The sequence below is a fragment of the Trachypithecus francoisi genome, unplaced genomic scaffold (genome assembly GCF_009764315.1).
Source record: "Trachypithecus francoisi isolate TF-2019V2 unplaced genomic scaffold, Tfra_2.0 Contig01474, whole genome shotgun sequence".
Lineage (NCBI taxonomy): Eukaryota > Metazoa > Chordata > Mammalia > Primates > Cercopithecidae > Trachypithecus > Trachypithecus francoisi.
Window position 1 is genome coordinate 13,439,296 of NW_022681435.1, and position 20,577 is coordinate 13,459,872.

The following is a 20,577-nucleotide window of genomic DNA, read 5'->3' on the forward strand; positions in this document are numbered from 1 at the left end:
AAAGCCACAGACTTAGGATATAAGGAGCCCTGGAATTCATTCATTCTCTGTTTTTAGAACATTTTCTTCTCATTTAGTCACTAAGTTGGTCTTTGTCCCTATGAGAACTTTTTCTTTCTGAAAATAGAATAAAAATTTCCTAAGCTTGGAAATGTTCATCTTCAGAGCTTCACTGCCTGAGACCTATGAAGCTGTCCAATTGCGTTATGCACTGATTTTTTACTTCACTACTTAGGTAATAAAACACAACGGTGTGAACATTAGAGTCTAACAAGGAAACACGTTAGCGGTTGTTAAGAATATGAGTGTTAGCTGCCCTAACAACTCTGATTCATCATTATCAGACCATAAAAAATTCCCAGAGTGAATTATTAAGAATGTGAAAAATAACTATAAATGACAAAGAGCATAAAAGTAATATATTTAAATGAAATTTTTTATAAATGAGGAATATTATCATGCATGGATTACAGTTTAAAGCCCATTAAAGGTTTTGAGAAGAATATTTTATTTAGAAAGTTGGAATGACAGCCACTGGGTTCAAAAGAACAATAAAAAATATGCAGAGGCCAGAACAGCACAGTATCTTGGGGACTTACCAAGATTTATAGAAAACCAAGATTGTACTATCTGTTAGTGTTCAGAAAACCTTGGGTGATAACTCTCAAGGTTCACTGGGAAAATCCTAGAGGGATTTTGGTGAGTATTCTTTCCCTATTTTCTTCTTCAAGGGCTGTCCTCTTTTCTTCTTCAAGGGCTGTCCATGCCTTTCCAGCAAGGTCCCAGACTCCAGAACCCCTAAGTACAGGTCCTTCAAGGGTGATAATGAATTCTTGAGAATCTGCTGAAAAAAGAGCACAAAAGGCACTGATTAAAGAGACATGCTGCTCTGTTTATTGACAGTTAGTACGCAAAGTATTTTGTTAACATTTTAATGCGATGCTGAGTAAGCAAGGTCATTTTCTCCTAATGTCCCACCAAGGAAACCATAGAAACTGAGTTACATTTAGATCTTTTTTTTTTTTTTGGTGGTCAATTTGCATAACAATGAATCAGCATATATTTTAAAAGTCAAACAGATTGCAAAATGACAGTTTCACTTACCAACCACATAGCTGATCTATGTTTTCCTGCAGTCTTCCTTTGGAATTAGTGGATAACAGTTACTAATATAGCCAACCATTATTTGACTCACAACAATGACAATTGTATATGGTTCAACCTACATTTTTATTGTAGGTAGCAATGGATATTATAATAATGTCAGATAATCAAATTATAAATTCAACACTGCATAAGTATATTAATCTTTCTCTTAGGTCCCATTTCTAAATGTGCTGATATTACTATAGGAGCTGATTTTTTCCCTCATGAACAGTGAAGAAGAAAAACTATAACTCAAAGCACAAAATATGAAACAACTTATCTAAAACCCCTGATTTATAAAGGATGTAGATATTCTTCGCTAGTTAACAGTAAACCATCTTTCCATACTATTTATAATCTGACTCTTATTGGTCACTTATTTTATGTATGAAATCCCAGTTTTTAATCCAGAGAAAGTCAACAGATCATAGCTTCTATTGTATTCTCCAATCCTGGTAAAAATAAGAGGTACTATCATTATGAAGTATAAGGTGTCACATCAATACAGACTTAAGAATATTAGAGGAAACAATGTTTCTTTTTTTCTGAGATAACCACTCTTGTTAATTTTGTATTAATACTTTTTTTGTACATATCTATGGGGTATAAGTGATATTTTGTTACATTCATAGAAGGCATAATGACCAAGTCAGTGTATTTAAGGTATCCATCACCTACAGCAGTGATTATTTCTATGTGTTGGGAATATTTCAAATCCTCTCTTCCAGGTATTTTGAAATGTACATAGTTAGCCATTGTCACCCTACTCTTCTATCAAACATTAGAACTTATTCCTTCTATCTATGTACCCATTAATCAACCTATATTCATCTCACCCCCACACATCCTTTCTAGCCTTGGATAACTATTCATTCTGCTGTCATCATGACATCAACTGTTTAAAACTCCCACATATGAGTGAGACTATGCAATATTTGTCTTTCTGTGCCTGGCTTATTTCTCTTAACATAACGATGTCTAGTTTCATCCATGCTGTTGCAAGTGAGAGGATTTCATTTTTTATAGCTAAATAATATTCTATAGTCTATAGCACAAATATAACACATTTTCTTTATCTGTTCCTCCACTGATGGGCACCAAGAAAGTAAATATGGAAACAGGACATTGTGCTTTCCATGATCCTTTTCTAAACACATAGTGTTTCTAAACATAACAACCAGTTTCTTTCATATTTGATACATAGATTTCCAAGCAATTAAATAAGTGACTCTATTCTGTAAAAATGTGTTTGTAAAGTTTTCAAAGACCTGAATCATAACTCAGAAAGATAAGCAGCAGGGTTCAACTCTCTCTCCATGAAAAGACGATCTTGGAGTTCCTTCTCCCAGCACTGCTTCCTTGGAAAGGTTGTCTAAGGTGAAGATGTAATGTTGAAAGTATCACCAGGCAATATTGATTACTGCCACAACCAGTGCACTGAAGATGTGCTGAGTAGACAGGTGAAGCCCAAAACTGTCTTAGCTGGATACTAGTAAGAGGTTGTCACAACTCAACAGGTCTTTTGTGGTAGCCTCAAAGACCCAAATCCCACCTAAGCCCCAGATCCGAGAAAGAACAATGGTTTTGGTGAATAAGTGCTGATGGCATCCACCCAAGGTGTGTCCTCACTTCCGTTCCTCTTCTTGAGGCTATTTTTGAGTGTCCCTCCCACTTTCTCCTCTATTCCTTGCAGTCCTTTACCTCAGCTCAATGAGGAGAGAGGGATCGATTCTCCAGAACAACCCAAACCATAGCCCAATAAGGAGAGTGGCATTGACTTGTAGAGAAACAGTCTGTCCTCTGTACTGAATATTACCAACACCAATACCTTTAAGGCCCAGATAATCTCTAGGTATTGCTCAACCATCTGCCCCCATTTTTCTCCTCTGATGCCCACGCTGGAGGTTTAGACCCCAGCCTGCAGGCTCAGCCCATGACTCAGCTCCAGCTCTAACTATTTAGTTTTCTGTAGCACACCTACATTTATTTCTTCAGCCCTCAACTTGATCTTTGGAGACTCTGGCCACACTGTAGCCCAAAACAACCCCAAAGCTCATCTACCTAAAGATTCTATTTCTACTGGCACATCTTGCCCTCAATGCCCAAATTCATTTAGGCTCGAAAGCAGGGGAGCTCCAGAGTAAGGGTGAGACCTCAGTGCTCCCTTCAAACTAATACTCAGTATTTCCACCAAAAGATGAAACAGCTGACTGATGAGGGACTGGAGCAGAATTGCAACACAGTCATCATGAGTGATGTGTTCCATGCCACCTGTGCCTGGCACATGCCTCACCTACCGTTCCTGTGCTAAGGATGCTCTTCCATATGTCACATTCTTCAATGGTTCATACACAACCTGGAAGATAAACTCCATTCTGACACTCTTGAAAAATCAAATAGGGATTCAGGGCCCTTCTAAGAGTGAATGCTGAGTCACTGACCTGTCCTTTGTGTCTGGCTCCTGCAAACATGTCTGTCATTGTGAACGAGACTAATCAGCTTCACTTCTTCATCAGCAGCCATTGGCAGTGTACTTCAGGGTATCAGATTGTGCAAAATACGTTACGTTCTAAAGCCTGATCATAATGAGACTATGATATTGGAGATACTATGCAATTATTATACATAAAAATGTGAAGATTCTTGATTGAGGATTCTTTCCGGGAGGTATGGATATCTACTTCGTTGAACGTGGGTCACTACTGGAACATAGACCTGGATGTGGTTTGTAACTCCAGCACATGTCTTTGGACTGATTGTGCTGGAATATTTTTTTCTCCCAAAGTGTGATCCACAATCCAGTAACACTGGCATCTCTTGGGATGCTGTTCAAAACACAGAATTCAGCCTCTGTTTCATCACCACTGAGTCAGTATTTGCATTGCAATGAGCTTCTTGGGTGATTACTATTTACATTAAAGTTTGAAAAAACCTGCTGTATCCCGTACATCAGGCTAACCTTCCAGGAACCATGAGCCACAGCCCATGCTGTCATAGAAACTCAGTCTACACTGCTTCTTTTCCACAGAAGAGCCACAGCAATTACATAAGCTCCATATTTGTGTGTCTGAAAAAGTTGTAAATCAACAAAAATGACGGAGGCAAGTCTCAATCATTTTTAGAACTTTATTTTGGCAGAGTGACGAACATACCTTGGAAAAAAGGACACATGAACACAGGGAACATTTCTGGTCCATGCTTTTTCCAAAGAGGACCTGGGGCCCTCAATATTTAAAGGGAAAAGAATGAACAGAAAGGGAAAGAGGAAAAGGAAAAAAGGAAGAGCAGATAAAAGAGGCAAGCGGTTGCATTCTTTTGAGTCTTTAGATTAGCTTCACTGAATCCGCATTTTTCATGTGAAATGAGCTGACAGGCATAATCAATTATGCATTCCAGTGGCGCTCAGTGAATCTGCACTTTTTACATAAGATAAAATAATCACAGAGTATAAGAAGCAGTCAGATATGCATGTGTCTCAACTGGACAGATGATGACTTTTAGTTATGTCCTTTGTCCCGTACCTGTGAAGATATGCTATTAATGTACATTGTCATGGTAAAATTCAACAGAGGCACTTTAGTGTAAAGATCTGGGAGCCCACAAATAATTTCCTTGGAAGCAAAACGTAAGGGAGGTATTTATGAAAAAAATTACGGAAAAAATGAGAGGCAGGTTTCTGTCACCTATTTTCCAGCTTTACTTTTCCCTTTTGCTTAGTGAGTTTTGGGGTTCCTTTCACAGAGTGGATGGTAAACGGATTTTGTTCTATTATGTGAACAGCAACAATACTTCTGGGAGGCCCCCGAGAATTTTCCCTGTTCTCTTTAGAAAGACATTCAATCTGAGATGTGAAAATGGGTTGACCTCTTCATTCTAACACACCCCACCTTTCCTTAAGCTAAAGGTAGAGCTGAAATAATTATTAAAACATTGCCAGAAGCCCTTATGTTCCAGGAGTGAAGATGGGGAAATGATAAAGAGATAATACAATAAACTTAATAGAAAGGAGATTGTCCTTAATTACAATTTGTGGAATTATCTCAAGTGGTTGGCTGGTATATTTTTTCCACCTTCTAACTGGCATAGCTCTTTACATTTTTTAATGCATTTTTTTAATTTTCCAAACTAATTTTATTTCAATTAGTGTATTTGTATGTACATGTATGTGTTTGTGTGTATGTAAAGTTTGTGTTGTTTGCTTTACATATGTGACATTTTTATTACCTATTTAAATGTCTCTGGTCTTACTAAAAAAGTGAAAACTTAGGCGAGATTATTCTTAATCCTGGCTGCATATTACAAATATATTTTAATTTTTTTAAATATAGTAATGTCTGTGCCACAAGCAGAGCCAGTCAAATTTGAATGTCTATGGGCGGGAAACTGGATGAGAGTCTTATTATTTGTTTTTAACTTTTATTTTAGGCTTAGGGGTGCATGCGAAGCTTTGTTGCATAAGTAAACACGTGTCACGGGGGGTTGTCATACATATTATGTTATCACCCAGGTATTCAGCCCAGAACCCAATAGTTATCTTTTCTGCTCCTCTCGCTCCTACCACCCTCATCCCCAAGTAGACCTCAGTGTCTCATATCCTTCTTTGTCTTCGTAAAGTTCTTATCGTTTAGCTCCCACGTATAAGTGAGCATTTCCTGGATGATTCCAATGCCCAGCCAGATCGAGAACTACTGAGTCTCATCTGTGCAAGTTTTCAAGCTTTGTTTGCTTCTTCAGGGTTGTTTTTGATATTTGCTATGATAATACCTTAATTAGAAAGAGGCATTTCTTTGGTTAAAACCAGGCAGCATTCTATCTTGTTTTCTTACCATACCCACACTTTACCCTCTACAGGACTTAATCCCCCGGATTCTACAGAGCTTGTTCAGAAATCCTGCTAGACTACCATGGATATTTTCTAAATTTAAAACTTCCATGATTTCAATCTACATTAAAACGAAATAAATGATTAGAGAACATGTGAAAGACATATAATATTCTAATCTTAAACTTAAAATGAATGAAGGCAAACTCTATCTCTTACACTTATTTCAATTTGTTTGACACAAATATTTTTCCGAATAATTTAAAGATCACAAGGAGCGGCCATTGGTTTTTTTATGTGCGTATGCAAGTTAGGTAGATTTCACTTGTTATTTAAAGGGCACTCTAAGAAATATGTTAATACTCTAATGATGATAAATGCTTAGCAATGCCACTAATCTTCTGTTTTCTAATTCAGGTAAAACATCAGACATAGGTAAAACTTTGAGGAAGTCAGGCTGTTTATCACACACATTCCAAAGTACCAAGGCACACATTTTTCAACAAGGTGTAGTTCTCTGACTGCATAATTGTTAAATGACCATATTTTCCACTTATCCTCCTTACAGGAGAATATTTTTAAAATCTTTAAAAGTAAATCTGCTAATCTGATTCATTTTCAGAGTTTTCAAACTCAGAGTTGATTAAAGACATGAAAGGTTCTCCAACTAATAAGCTGTGTGATTTATGCACCTAAAAGATGAAAATAAAACCCAAATCCAACAGAAGTGTGATGACTAATTTGCCAGGAAATATTAAACATGATTCATCTTTCAAACATAGGGAAAATAATTATGAAATCAAACTTTTGAAAAAGACATAGGAGCTGATTCAAATGTTATTACTTTTACTTAGTTAATTAATTCAGGTCTCTATCTTCAAAAAAAAAAAACATTTTAAGAGTGACACAAGTCAAAATTTTTTGATTGTTACATAAGTTACAATTCCTCAAAGATTTCAAATGCTTATTTCTAAAAGTTTGCTTTTTGAGGTGGAGTGAGTTTATCAAAGTTTATCTCTAATTCAAATGTATTCCTTTTTTGAAAATTATAACCTCCTACTTAATAAATTGCCTGAATTAATTTAATCTTTTACATTCTAATAAACAGATATACTATATTTAAATCATTTATTGTTCAATTTAGTATAAGACTACAAGAAGCAAACAGATTGCTCTACATTGCCAACAGGTCATATTTGTTCAGAAAAAGAAATATGTTAAGGTGAGATGATCATTTGACGTCAGGAGTTCAAGACCAGCCTAGGCAACATAACGACCTTATCTCTATGTTGTTTTTTTTTTTAAATTAGGCAGGTGTGGCAGCCTGTTCTTGTAGTCCCAGCTACTCTGGAGGGTGAGACTGGAGGATGACTTGAGCCCAGGAGTTCAAGGCTGCAGTGAGTTCTCATCAGACCACTGCATTCCAGTCTGGGCAACACAGTAAGACCACATCCCTAAAAAATGTGAAAAAAAAAAGAAAGAAAAAAAGAAAGATGGATATTATAGCTCTGTTGAATGCATAGTTTACAAATATTTTATTCAATTCTGTTGTCTGTTTAGTTTACTGACAGTTTATTTTGCTATGCAGATGATCTTTAGTTTAATTAGGTCACACTTGTCAATTTTTGTTTTTGTTGCAATTGCTTTTTGTATTTTCATCATGAAGTCTTTGCCCAAGCTGATGTTCATAATAGTATGTCCTAGATTTTCTTCTAGGAACTTTAGTTTAAGGTTTTACATTTAAGTCTTTAACACATCTTGAGTTGATTTTTGTATATCGTGAGAGGTATGGGTCCAGTTTCAACCTACTGCATATGGCTAGCCAGTTATCCCAGCATCACTGATTGAATAGGGAGCCTTTTCCTTATTGCTTGTTTTTCTCAGCTTTGTTAAAGATCAGATGGTCGTAGGTGTGTAGCTTTATTTCTGAGTTCTCGGACGTGTTCCATTGGTCTATGTATCTGGTTTTATATCAGTACCGTAATGTTTTGGTTACTGTAGCATTGTAGTATAGCGTGAATCAGATAATATGATGCCTCCAGCTTTGCTCACTTTGTTTACGATTGTTTTGGCTACTCAGGCTCTTTTGTGGTTCTAAATTAATTTTAGAATTTTTGTTTTTCTAATTCTGTGAAGAATGTTATTGGTAGTTTGATAAGAATAGCCTTAAATCTGTAAATTGCTTTGGGCAGTATGGCTATTTTAGGTCTAATATCAAGAAATCCAAACAAATCAACAAGGGAAAAACAAACAGACTCATTAAAAAAAAATGGGCAAAAGACTTAAATAGACACTTCTCGAAAGGAGACATACAAACACCTAACAAGCATGTGAGAAAACATTCAATACCACTAATCATTAGGGAAATACAAATCAAGACCACAATGAGATACCATCTCACACCAGTCAGAATGACTAGTATGAAAAAGTAAAAAAATAACAGATGCTGGCGAGGTTGCAGAGAAAAGGGAATGCTTATACACTGCTGGTGGGAATGTAAATTAGTTCAACAACTGTGGAAAGCAATTTGGAGATTTCTCAAAAGACTTAAAATAGAACTACCATTAGACCCAGCAATCCCATTACTAAGTATGTACTCAAAAGAATATAAATTGTTTACCACAAAGGCTCTTGCATTCATATGTTCATTGCAGCACTATTCATAATAGCAAAGACATGAAATCAACCTAGAGGCCCATCAGTGGTGGACTGGATAATGAAAATGTGGTACATCCACACCGTGAAAGACTACACAGATATAAGTGAGATCATGACCTTTGCAGCAACATGGAAGGAGCTGGACCATAATTCTAGGCAAATCAATTCAGGAGCATAAACCCAAATACCACATATTCTCAATAGTGAAAGCTAATTATTGAGTACACATGAATACAAAGATGGGAATTATAGACACTGGGCCTCTTTGTGGGTGAAGGGTAGGAGGAGGACGAGGCCTGAAAAACTGCTTATTGGGCATTATGCTGGTTACTTGGGTGACAAAATTTTCTGTACACCAAACCCCCACTACGTACAATTTACCCATGTAATTGTAAATTACACTTGACATGTACCACTTGAACCTAAAACAAAAGTTGGAGAGAAAAAAATAAAAATAAAAATTTATCACTGGCCTAAAATGTATAAATAAGAATAAGGAAATATGGGAACAAGGGTAATGCACATGGGGTCTGAATTTCCTGATTTGATTGACTTTCCTGCCCCATTTCATGAGCTACGCCTGTAATTCTGTTTTATTAGTATTGCACATGTTGCCATGGATGTTAACTTCTTAGGGAATAAAATAATTTTCTGGACTTATTATTTGGATGGTGCTTAGTTTTTAAACAAACTAAAGCTAAAATTATTTTCTTCTTTGGTAGTAAATCATTTCATCAAGACTATAAATGTGCAATAGCATCTTTCTGAGTTCAATTTCCTATTAAAACTTGGCATAAGTAGAATACCAAATAATATCATAGCTCTATATCAAATAGTAAACATAGATCACTTTCTGCTCCTCACATAATTAACTATTACAAATTTGAAAGGGTACAGATTCATTTAAATATATTCACAAACAAAAGAATGCACACATTCGGTTAATTTACATAATATGATGTGTCCATCTCCTATTCCCTAGAAATGTTAGACCACTATGAGTGATCATAATCCACAGATAACATTTATAACTATTAATACCAACAAGAGCCTGGTGAAATAACCTTCTATGTTAAGACTGAATAAAAAGGCTTTTTTATTCTAGTGAAGTTCTTTGTTCTAGTAAAAGTTATTTGTTCTAATATTACCTCTTTAAAGTATTAGTATCAAAAAATAAATGTGATATGAGTAAAGTTATCAAATATTACACATTTCCCTTTATCTCACTTATGCATGCTATAAATTTCTTCTTCAAATTACTTGTACACATCTTTTACTTCACCACTTAGAAATTTCCCAATGATTTAAGAAAAAAATAAAAACAAATGTGTGACTTTTTAATTGAGGTAACATTGCTGAAATTTGGGGGTCACTTAAAAATAGTTGAATTGAAAAACTCACTTATAGAAATTTTGTTATAATTTGAATGCAATCGTTTCATACAACTTCTTATTTTTCTGAAAGTTTAGCACTTTGATAATAAACATTTATTTTATACATAATTGCAAAACATAATCATTATTTATTAGAGGAATTACAAGGTATCAAACTGCTCTCAGAATTGGTAAAATATCATATTGTGTATGTTCAGTGTATTTCTGCTAAAATACCTCCTTCACAATGTCTTTCTGAATCTTCATATTTTCCCCATTCCATCCTTCTGTGTTATGTGTCTCTTCTATACAGTCTCATTAAAGTCCATCAAGCATCCACCCAATTGCTGTGTGTTAATTTTTGGCTTAATTCTGTTGTTCCCCACAAAACTAACATCTCTTTGAAGTTAACGTCCATGCCTTTTTCATTCTTTATTTGCAGTGTACAGAAATGTGTCTGTTACATAAAAAGGTATTTGTTGTATGAATGAATTAATAAAATATTCTAATTATTTTAAAATATATGTTCAGTTAGAATATCTGATTTTATACTTATCATGTTACTATTAAGCACTGAAATATAAACCACAGTGTATTTTTTAATGGAAAGGAACTATGTAAAACTTTACTTGACAAACCACAGATTCCCTTAAGGATTAATATCCATGATAGTCTCAGTAACAAAAAGCAAAAAATAACTACTATAAAATGAGCAAAGAAATTAGTAATCTAGCCACAAAAAAAGTTGTTCAGACGACAATGAAAATGCTCAAGAAAAATGGAAATTAAAATGTAATTTAGAGATTTCAATCTCCCTGCAAAAATAACAAAATTAACAATGTTGTCAATATTACGTCAGCCTAAGTTGGGTAGAAAATGTATGGGAACACTCTTCTTACTCGTTTGGTGGCTATAAGATTTGATTAGGATCACTATAAAGGGCAACTTGCTGTTTTCTATCAAATTTTAAAATACACATATGCTTCAATTAATAACTACAATTCAGAGCATCTCTCTGACCAAATGTAAGTCTATCTGTAAGAATAAATATTAGTATAAATATATATAGTAAAACATTGTTTAAAATGAGTTAAATAAATTGTCGTCGTCATGTCTATTGATAGGTGATACTTAACATAAATCACAATATATTTCTTTATATATATAGAAAATTACATGTTTAAATAAAATATTAGTAATAAAATAGAAAGTTCTTCATGATATATTTTAACTCAAGATTTCAAATCACATATATTACATATACTATAACTCAATTTATGTAAAAAAAAAATACATTCCCAAATTACTTGTGCGTGTGCATGTATATGTCTATGGAGATGTACTGAAAATGTTGGTAGAACACATTGCAAACTATTAAGTGTAATTATTTCTAACAGCGAGGTTGAATTGAGGTGAGTATTAAATATCATTTTGTTTAAAAATAATTCCTTAAAAGTCTAAAAAGTAAGTGAAAAAAATAAAAATTCCCAAATTATTACTAAGAAAGAGATCATGTCTTTCAATTTTCAGCAAAAAACATTTAAAATTTTTACCCTATACCTAGACAGAATATATCATTACTTTTTAAAGCCATTGTAGTTTCACAATTCTACACATGACAGCCCGGAAATAAGATAGGAAAATGCAATGAAAGCAACCATAAATATCCCTGCTATGTTTCAACCTAGTCTTTGCCATTTGACATATGTAAAGGCATGCATGAGTGGCCATGGTTATTTCCAAACAGGATGTTTACTGCTGACACAGTTGAAGTCAGTATGCCTTATATCTCCTACAGCAATATATTCTGGCATCATTAAGTCAAATGTATTTTATTCCATTCTAACAACGCTAAGAAATATTACGTATTACCTTTACATGTGCAAATTTTATTTCTCATAATTTCCTTAGCGTTAGTGTTTTCCTTTATTTATGTGATTCATTTAAACACCTTAAATGCAAAACTTCAGGGTGCTAGAAAAATAAGATACCAGTGAAGAATATACATATATATATTCTATATATACATTAGACATTCTGCAGCAATATTATTTAAATATAAGGCCAGGCACGGTGGCTCAAGCCTGTAATCCCAGCACTTTGGGAGGCCGAGATGGGCGGATCACGAGGTCAGGAGATCGAGACCATCCTGGCTAACACGGTGAAACCCCGTCTCTAATAAAAAATACAAAAAACTAGCCGGGCAAGGTGGCGGGTGGCCTGTAGTCCCAGCTACTCGGGAGGCTGAGGCAGGAGAATGGCGTGAACCCGGGAGGCGGAGCTTGCAGTGAGCTGAGATCCGGCCACTGCACTCCAGCCTGGGCAACAGAGCAAGACTCCGTCTCAAAAAAAAAAAAATACCTGAGACAAATAGTAGCAAAATTGTACTCAGTGTGACTCCTCTGTATGTGATGTCCTGAGGTGATACATCTCACTCCTCACATATAAAAATATGTTAAAATGCCTAGATCATTGCCATCATAAGACTGTAGCTCAGTATAAAATAATTCAATTCTGATTCTCATGAAAATCTCAGCCAGTGAGTAGATAATAAGGTTTTCTTAAATCCTTGTGTCAATATCAGACGATAACATCTCTCACAGGTTATATGAAAGGGAAAGACCTTCTGGGAGATAAAAAGATGAAGATACGATATGGGTCCAAGAGCTTGCAATCTAGGTGGAAATGGAAATAATATACAAATACATCTGTAAAATGTAAATGCAGCAATGAAGCAAAAGGATCATTCAATTTAGTTTAGGAAAAGTCAAGAACAATAAATAGTATAGTTTGAGTAAAGGATACGTTTAAACCAGAAGCACAGTTTGATGCAAAATCAAAGTAATATTTGGATACAAGTTTAAAAGTTAGACTTTATTTGAACATCAATAAAGATATAAGTGTACCTGAGTTCAGAAAATTTTATGTCAGAATGCAGGCAATAGAATGCAAAGAAATTGACAGATGAAATATGGTTTTTTGAATGAGAATTGGCAAAAGTTGAAAACCACTTTCGCATTTACTGAAATTTCTCATCAATAATCTCGTTGCTATTTATTGTAGAAACTCTGAGGAAAAGGGGACACAAAAGAAGTGATACAATGAAAAAATATATAAACAAAAGAGGACTAAGCAGAGAGGTCTACTTTCTTTATGTTGGGTTTTTTGGAACAGTTTTGGGTTCTTTTCTAATGATGGAATCTCAAATAATAAAGCTATCTATCAAGATACAAGATTTTCATCTCTCATCATGCTATTCAGATAAAGACACATGGAATGTAAAATAGAACATTTGATTGTTTTTACTTTGATCCAAGTTACAAAAGAGCTGATAAACTAGTAGCTAAAATCAATGGAAATGAAAAGGAGTTTTATTTTGGAAGGGATAACAGAAAGTTTATTCCTAGCTGGGCAGCAGCAGTCTGGGTGTCAACATTGCTGAACAGATGTAGAGAATTTGTGAGTAGAGATGCTATGGAAGGGTTGGTAGTTTGATTGTTTTATTTAAAATTTGTCAAAGAATTATGAGTGTCGCAAGGCTGTGAGATGTTTCTGACAAAGTATAAAAGATTTCACTCTGCTTGAGAATGATGTAATGTGAACTGATCGAGTGCTGAATATATGTAAAAAGATTGGACAGAAAACATAGTATATTCAAGTTCAAGCAGAGTATAGCTGCTCAACATCCTTATCTTCTTATTATTTCCATTTTAATTGAATTGGCTGATTATGCTTCATATTGAATTGCATAGCAGAAATGAGGCAATTTTTGCATGTACGTGGGGAAGCAAACATACTCACTAATGTTACCTGATCTAGAGACATATATAATAATTTGACCTGTTTTATCATTTTGGTCACATGTTTTTATTTCTTTTTATTTCCCAAGAATCAGAGCTTTGAACAGAAGTATTCACATATGTAACATGTCTTCTACCTTTATATAGTAGAAAAACTGTATGCTTCAGCAGCATACAGAAAACCGTTATCTACAGAACACCTGTCTAAGTAATAAAGGAAAGTCAGATTAGAAAAAAAGGGATATTAAGAAGACTGCATAGCCTGAGTCTTAAAACCACCTAACAAACACCGGCTATACTGAAACGTTTGAGGCATGGTTGTTATTCTTATTGGAAGCTTTTTAAAATTCATAAAGATCTGTGTAACCTCAAGTTACTCATGAGGCAAAGAAGCGTCATAACAGCAACGTTACATGGTTCAGTGAGAATAAAATGAAGTACTGTGTGTATATGGTGTACATTCATTTCTTTCTTCTAATAAGAGTATACTATTGCAATAAAATTCATAATTTTTAAAATTAATGTATCTGACTAACATTTGCTTTGCCCTTCCTGTGGCTCTATTATAGTATCTATTGATATGGATATATTTTTTAAAATCCTTGTGTTCATTAAAATGTTTGGGGTATTTTTGCTTGTTTGTTTTCATTCATTCTATATTTCAAACGTGTTACAAGGTAGGCATTCACAACACAATGGAAAAAGAGAAAGATTTGGCAACTCAGAAATATAAACTAGCTCAACTAGTTATGTAAGTACCAACTCAGAAATATAAACTAGCTCAACTCCAGGGAGGTAGAAATGGTAAAAAAAAAAAAATAAAAATAAAAAAATAAAAAAAAATAAAGAAAGAAAGAAAGAAAGAAAAAAATAGAACAGCCTACAAGGAACAACAACCACCTCTCTAGAGACTTGTCATTTAATGAATGAAATCAGAACACAACAGAGCACTACCTCCTCTGGTTAGGAGCTAAATCAGGGAGGCTGACATTTGTCATGTTCTAGTCTTGGAAACTCTCTTTGACTCAGTTTCTTCATCTGTGAAATATGGATACCATTAACTACTTCAAAAAACTGTTTTGTTGAGCTGATATTTGTTGATGTCAAATACTGACCTAAGAAACAGGCACAGTAATGTGTGGGTTGCGACTGCCCTGGACTCTCCTTGACAGCAGAAGACATTGTTTTCTTGTTAATAAACTAGCCATTGCCTCCGGGACTGAAATCATGCCTAGCCCATAATAGGAATTCTATAAGCATTTGTTACATGAATGAAGAGATAAAGAGGAGTGACTGGTAATCTTTTCTCCCTAGGAAGACATTAAAACACCCAAGCAGAGTGAAGGAGCTTTAAAGAAAAAATAAAACTTTCAATATATTCTTGTGGTTATCTCTAGATTCCACAGCCTTAGGAGAAAGAAAACAACAACAAAAACGGCCATCACTTTTTCCATTTATCATTTGTCAGGTTCTCCAACTCAGGTTATCATGGTGAGTAGAGAAGCAAAGATGCATTCTGTTTTTTAATAAAGACGTACTACTGACTGGCTTTTCTCTCCATTGCAAACAAAAGTGTGACAGATTAAATGCACAGTAAAAACTTAAATATCTAGTATAAAGCTTAAAATCTAAATGAATAATGTATTCAAGAAGAACAAAACATCAAATTTATATAAGCAATGTGCTATTGTGTGGACTAGAGATATGTATAAACATAAACAGATATGTGCGTATATTTTATATGTGTGAGTAGAGAGATAAAGAAAGAGAGAGAGAGAGAGAAAGGAAGAGAGAGAAAGAAGAAGGATATGAAGAAAGGGAAGAGGAGGAGAAAAATGAAAGAAAGAAGAAAGACACAGTCTCATTCATGTCTTCAAGAAATGCATTGCCCATCAGGGAAAGCAGACATGAATAGGCAAGCACAATAAAATATGATTAAAAGCAGAGTTTGCCTAGGGCCTGAGGAAAGGGGAAATTAACACTGCCGTAAGCATTTCATTTGTTAACCCACTTTTAAAGTTTATTTCCTGGCGAGTGATATTAAAAACACCATGCATCCTGGGTACAATTACATCCAATTTAAAATGTATTAAGTGATACTTTCTGAAAAATCCTTTACAAAGAGCTCAGCTCTAGGGTACGTAATGATCTTTAAGAAACAGCACTTATTCCGGAATTCTTGGCATATCATTAGCATAGACATCTTACACCTATAAGTATAGCACCAGGTATTAAAGAATGTTACCAGCAGTAACCTTTTTAGAAATTTAGAGTGGGGATACGATAATGTAATCTGGAGGAATTCCAGGAGCTGCATGTTGATCTGGGTGGTGAAGTGTGACATATGAACAGTATTTGTGTGGCCAATATGTTAATGGACATGCAAGGATTGACCAGATAATCTGAGCTGCCCTCACCAGCACCAGGGAAAATGTCTAATATTGATATCCAGGGGGCATCATTGAGATGTGGTTTTTGTGTGATGGTGAATGTTTTTCAAGCTGTTCCCAATTTGAAAACTGCTTTCTGGCCAAAAGAGAGAGTGGGATGTAATTACTTCCAACTATCATCATTTAACACTGATGATCAGAGAGAAAGAACAATAGAGCACAGAACTGAGCAACGCGTAAGTAGAAGCCAGCTTGTTTGTTTCTTGTACTCTGAAAAATAAATGAAGAAGTGAGAAAGAACACACAGAATGATGACAAATGTAATTGATATTTGCATGGATCTGTGCATAGCTGCTAGAAACATGGGAAGATAGTATTTTCTAATAGCTTATGTGGTTTTCATCTTTTGTGGTTTGGAAAAGAAGATAGAATAAGGAACCATCTCTGAAATTAATAATCATGACCCTGAACCATGGCCATGGCACTAAGAGTAAAAGCAAGGCTACCTTTTTGCTATCAGAATTCTCTTTATTCCAAAAGTCGTGAAGACTAGACTTGGAATGGATTGCAGAAGATTGAAATGGACTGAAATGAGAGAGCAATTACAGAATGTCCTAATTTTCAGTATTTCAAAGGCACTTGAAATAAGTCCAGAAGCCAGTCACATTTTTTATTGAAACAAGATGGACAAGAGTTGAAAAGAGCCAGGCTGACAGAGCACAGCTAGTTGGCTGACTTTCTAAAGAGATGCTACTGGGAGGCTCCAAGATTTTCACTCCAGTAGGTAGCTTTGTAATGTTCTCACTGTGCCTTCTCCCTTTAATACATTAGTCTTTAGCAGATTCCAGTTATTGTTTTTTCAGCCTTTAATTTGAACTTCTATGTTACTCTAAAATTTGATTATTTTAGATTTTTAATTCTAATTCAAATTCATTTTACTTTCAAATACTGTTTGTATAATAACATATCAATATTACTCAAAATAAAGGGATAAGGGAACAACATTTAAAATATACGTCAATTTCTGAATCATATAAATGTGGATAGTCATGTATCAATCTTAGGAGTATCATATAAGCACCTACTGGAGTATATCCTCAGGATAATCACAAAGTTCTGTATCAAGAGTGCAAACTTCAGACTCTTCCTTTCAAATAAAGATGAAATAAAGATCAAAGAAAATATTTGTCTAACGGAAAATTAGACGATGATGGAAAATATGCTTTTTTAATGTTGACAATCATACTTTCTGTAAGTATAATATAGAGTGTTCTTCCATAAAAGATTTTGATTATACAACACATTCAATTACAATATAGCAGACATATGGAAATTTAACATTTTGTAGTGAAAATAAATCTCAACATGTTATCATAAAACATCAGCTCAATGCTCAGTGCTCAAGTAACCACTGCACTAAAAACAAATCTCATCTTCCCTAGAGACAATGCAGTTTTGTCAGTATGTGACACTAACAAGATAGTGTGGTTAATGAGATAATTAATAGCTTTGAAAACTTTTATACAAGTTTAACAATAACAGCAGAAACAAATATTTGCTTTATCATGTAATAAATTACACCTCAGACACTCAGTATTTGGAAGATGAGAGTGAGCACTGGGAAGACATTACAAACTTCACAGAATCTGCGGCTTTACTACCTGCCCCCCACTGCAGAATCCTCTGTATACGTGGTGGACTTGCAGGAACACCAGCCCCCAGTTTACTCATAGATCATGACAATGAAATCTCCTTCCTGAGGCCCATGCCAAACTCTACGGGCAAAGCCTCAGCTCCCTCAGGAGAGTCCACAACCGATTCCCAGGTTTTATTAGGACAAGAACAACTACACATTCTCAGCATTCTTTGCTTTTTTTCCCTCTCAGAGTCAGTTAGAAGATGAAGAATAAAACTGAAATGAAATCCCAAACAACTGAAGTAATGAAATCCAAGAGAATGTCTTTGTAACCTAAGGTTAGGCAACAACTTTTCAGACAAATTTCCAGAAACATAACTATTAGTCCCACAATGAATAAATTAAATTACATCCAAATTTATGATTTTTTCTGCAAAAAATTCACATGGAATAAGAAAACAGATAGGGAGAGGATATTTGCTCTATAAAATACAACATATATCCTATAAAACACAATATGTAAAAATTCAAGGAGATTACTATCTACATTTTGGAATATATAAGAACTTTTGCAAAAAGCACACACATTCTGACTATGGCATTTCTATCAGAGAAAACTTGAAAGGCCAAAAAACACATGAGAACATGCTCAAATTAATATTGTATTGAAAGATAAAGTAATATTTACCCCCTTCTTTCTCCATTCTTCCCTTCCTGTCTTCTTGCCTGCCTTTCTTTCCCTCTTATTTCCTTTCTTTTTCTATTATTGACTTCCTTTCTGTCTTTCTAAAATATTCCATTCAGAAAATATTCCTTGAGATTGAGCAAAGCAGACATCTACATAGTAGCATTGGTCGGGGCAGAAGGGAGAGCAATGGCAGCTCTTTACGGGGTGCAGATCCTGGAAAAGGTAAGAAGGTCATTCATGCAAGTCAGATGTAATGACCACAAGCAGAAATATCAAGCCAGAAAAAGATAAGAAGCACATCCATGTAGAGGGGCCAGAGGCATTGGCCCAGAATGAGGTGTCTGAGGTGGAAATCGATGTGACAGTGATAAAAAGGGAAACATGGTGAGGATAAGGGGAGCAGTTCCTTCACTGTGGGAGAAGAAAGTTACAACAGAAGAAAAGAGGGAAACTAGAATAAACACTTGTGCTTTGATTTGGAATTGGAAATATTCTTGTGGACTTGTGATATTTAGATAGACAGGCTGGCAAGTAAAGAGATATAAATAGATGTAAATGTCACACTCTCTGGTTCTGTCCATGTAGAGGTCCTAAAGAAACAACACCCCAATACCTATGAGCATATCTACTACTCACGCATTAAATTTAAAAGTCATTCTCCCCTTCAGGGGACCAGGGATCCCCAGAGAAATGGCTGATTCCAGAGCTGAAGCAGAGAAAGTTTAAGATAAGCCTAGACCACCTGTTTTTCCAGGAAGACACGTAGTGACAAACAATGCTGGGGAAGAATACATAAAACATATAAATAATACATAATGTATAAAAGAAACACAAAGGCTAGCTTGAAAGGATTCCTACTGTCCAAAAAAGGGGAACTTTGATAGATAATCAATATAGATAATGATAGTGAGAATTGACACCAATGTAATGTACTTTACCTGTATTCAACAATATAAGGATTGCACGTACTTTTCTGTTAAACTATACTGAGACAATAAAATGCATACATCTATACATACATAAAATAAGTAAAAAACGAGCAAAATGTTGCCTAATTTTTGAGACTAACAATTTGATATCAATACTCATTTCAAGATCTTCACGTCATTGTGTTTATCAATCCAAAGCTATTTTTTCATAAACTTCCCCTAACCTTAACTATTTCTAGAAATTATAAAATATGTCTTCAAATTGCTGGATTTTGGTCATAAAAGGATATCAGTATCTTCTCCTGACTTTCTCTGTATAATACTAAGACTTTGCCAATATGTCTTTCTCCCTTATGTTGAAAGTTTACTAATTTTGGTATTGTTTGGTAAATGATTTTCCTCAGTGGTCTGTTGGGTAATTATCAGCTCACAATATTAAATAATTAAAAGCCCTCAAATAAAATAGGAATCGCTGAATCCATAATGATCTAAATAAATTACAATGGAAAATTTTTCTCTACAATACAATTTCAACTAATAAATGCAGATGAAGTAATGGAGAGTAGGCCTAGGTAATACAGTAAGAAGATAAAATAAAATAAAAGGTATACATAATGAAAAAAATCACATTTTTTTCTGAATGATAAGATTGAAGATTTTATTTTTTTCTTTTACTTTTTATTCTTTTGATTTTTATTTGAGGAACAGTTGAACATATGTAGGCTTGTTACATAGGTAAATGGCATGTCATTGAAGTTTGGTATACAAATGATCCCGTCACCCAGGTAGTGAGCATTATATCCAATAGGTTTTCAACCCTCTCCCCCTCTTATACTCTGCAGTGTCTATGTTCTCATCTTTCTGGCCATGCATGTACAATGTTTAGCTCCCACTTATATGTTAGAATATGCCATATTTTGTTTTCTGTTGCTATATTAAGTTAATTCACCTAGGAGAATGGCCTCCAGCTGCATTCATGCTGTTGTAAAGGACATAATTTGGTTCATTTTTATGGCTGGGTAGTATGGTGTATATGTATCATACACCCATGGTATGGTACATACACAAAACCATGGAATACATTTTTCCAAGTGGTTTACTCTGTCTTCTTCTCTTTTAGGAATGCTAAGTCATA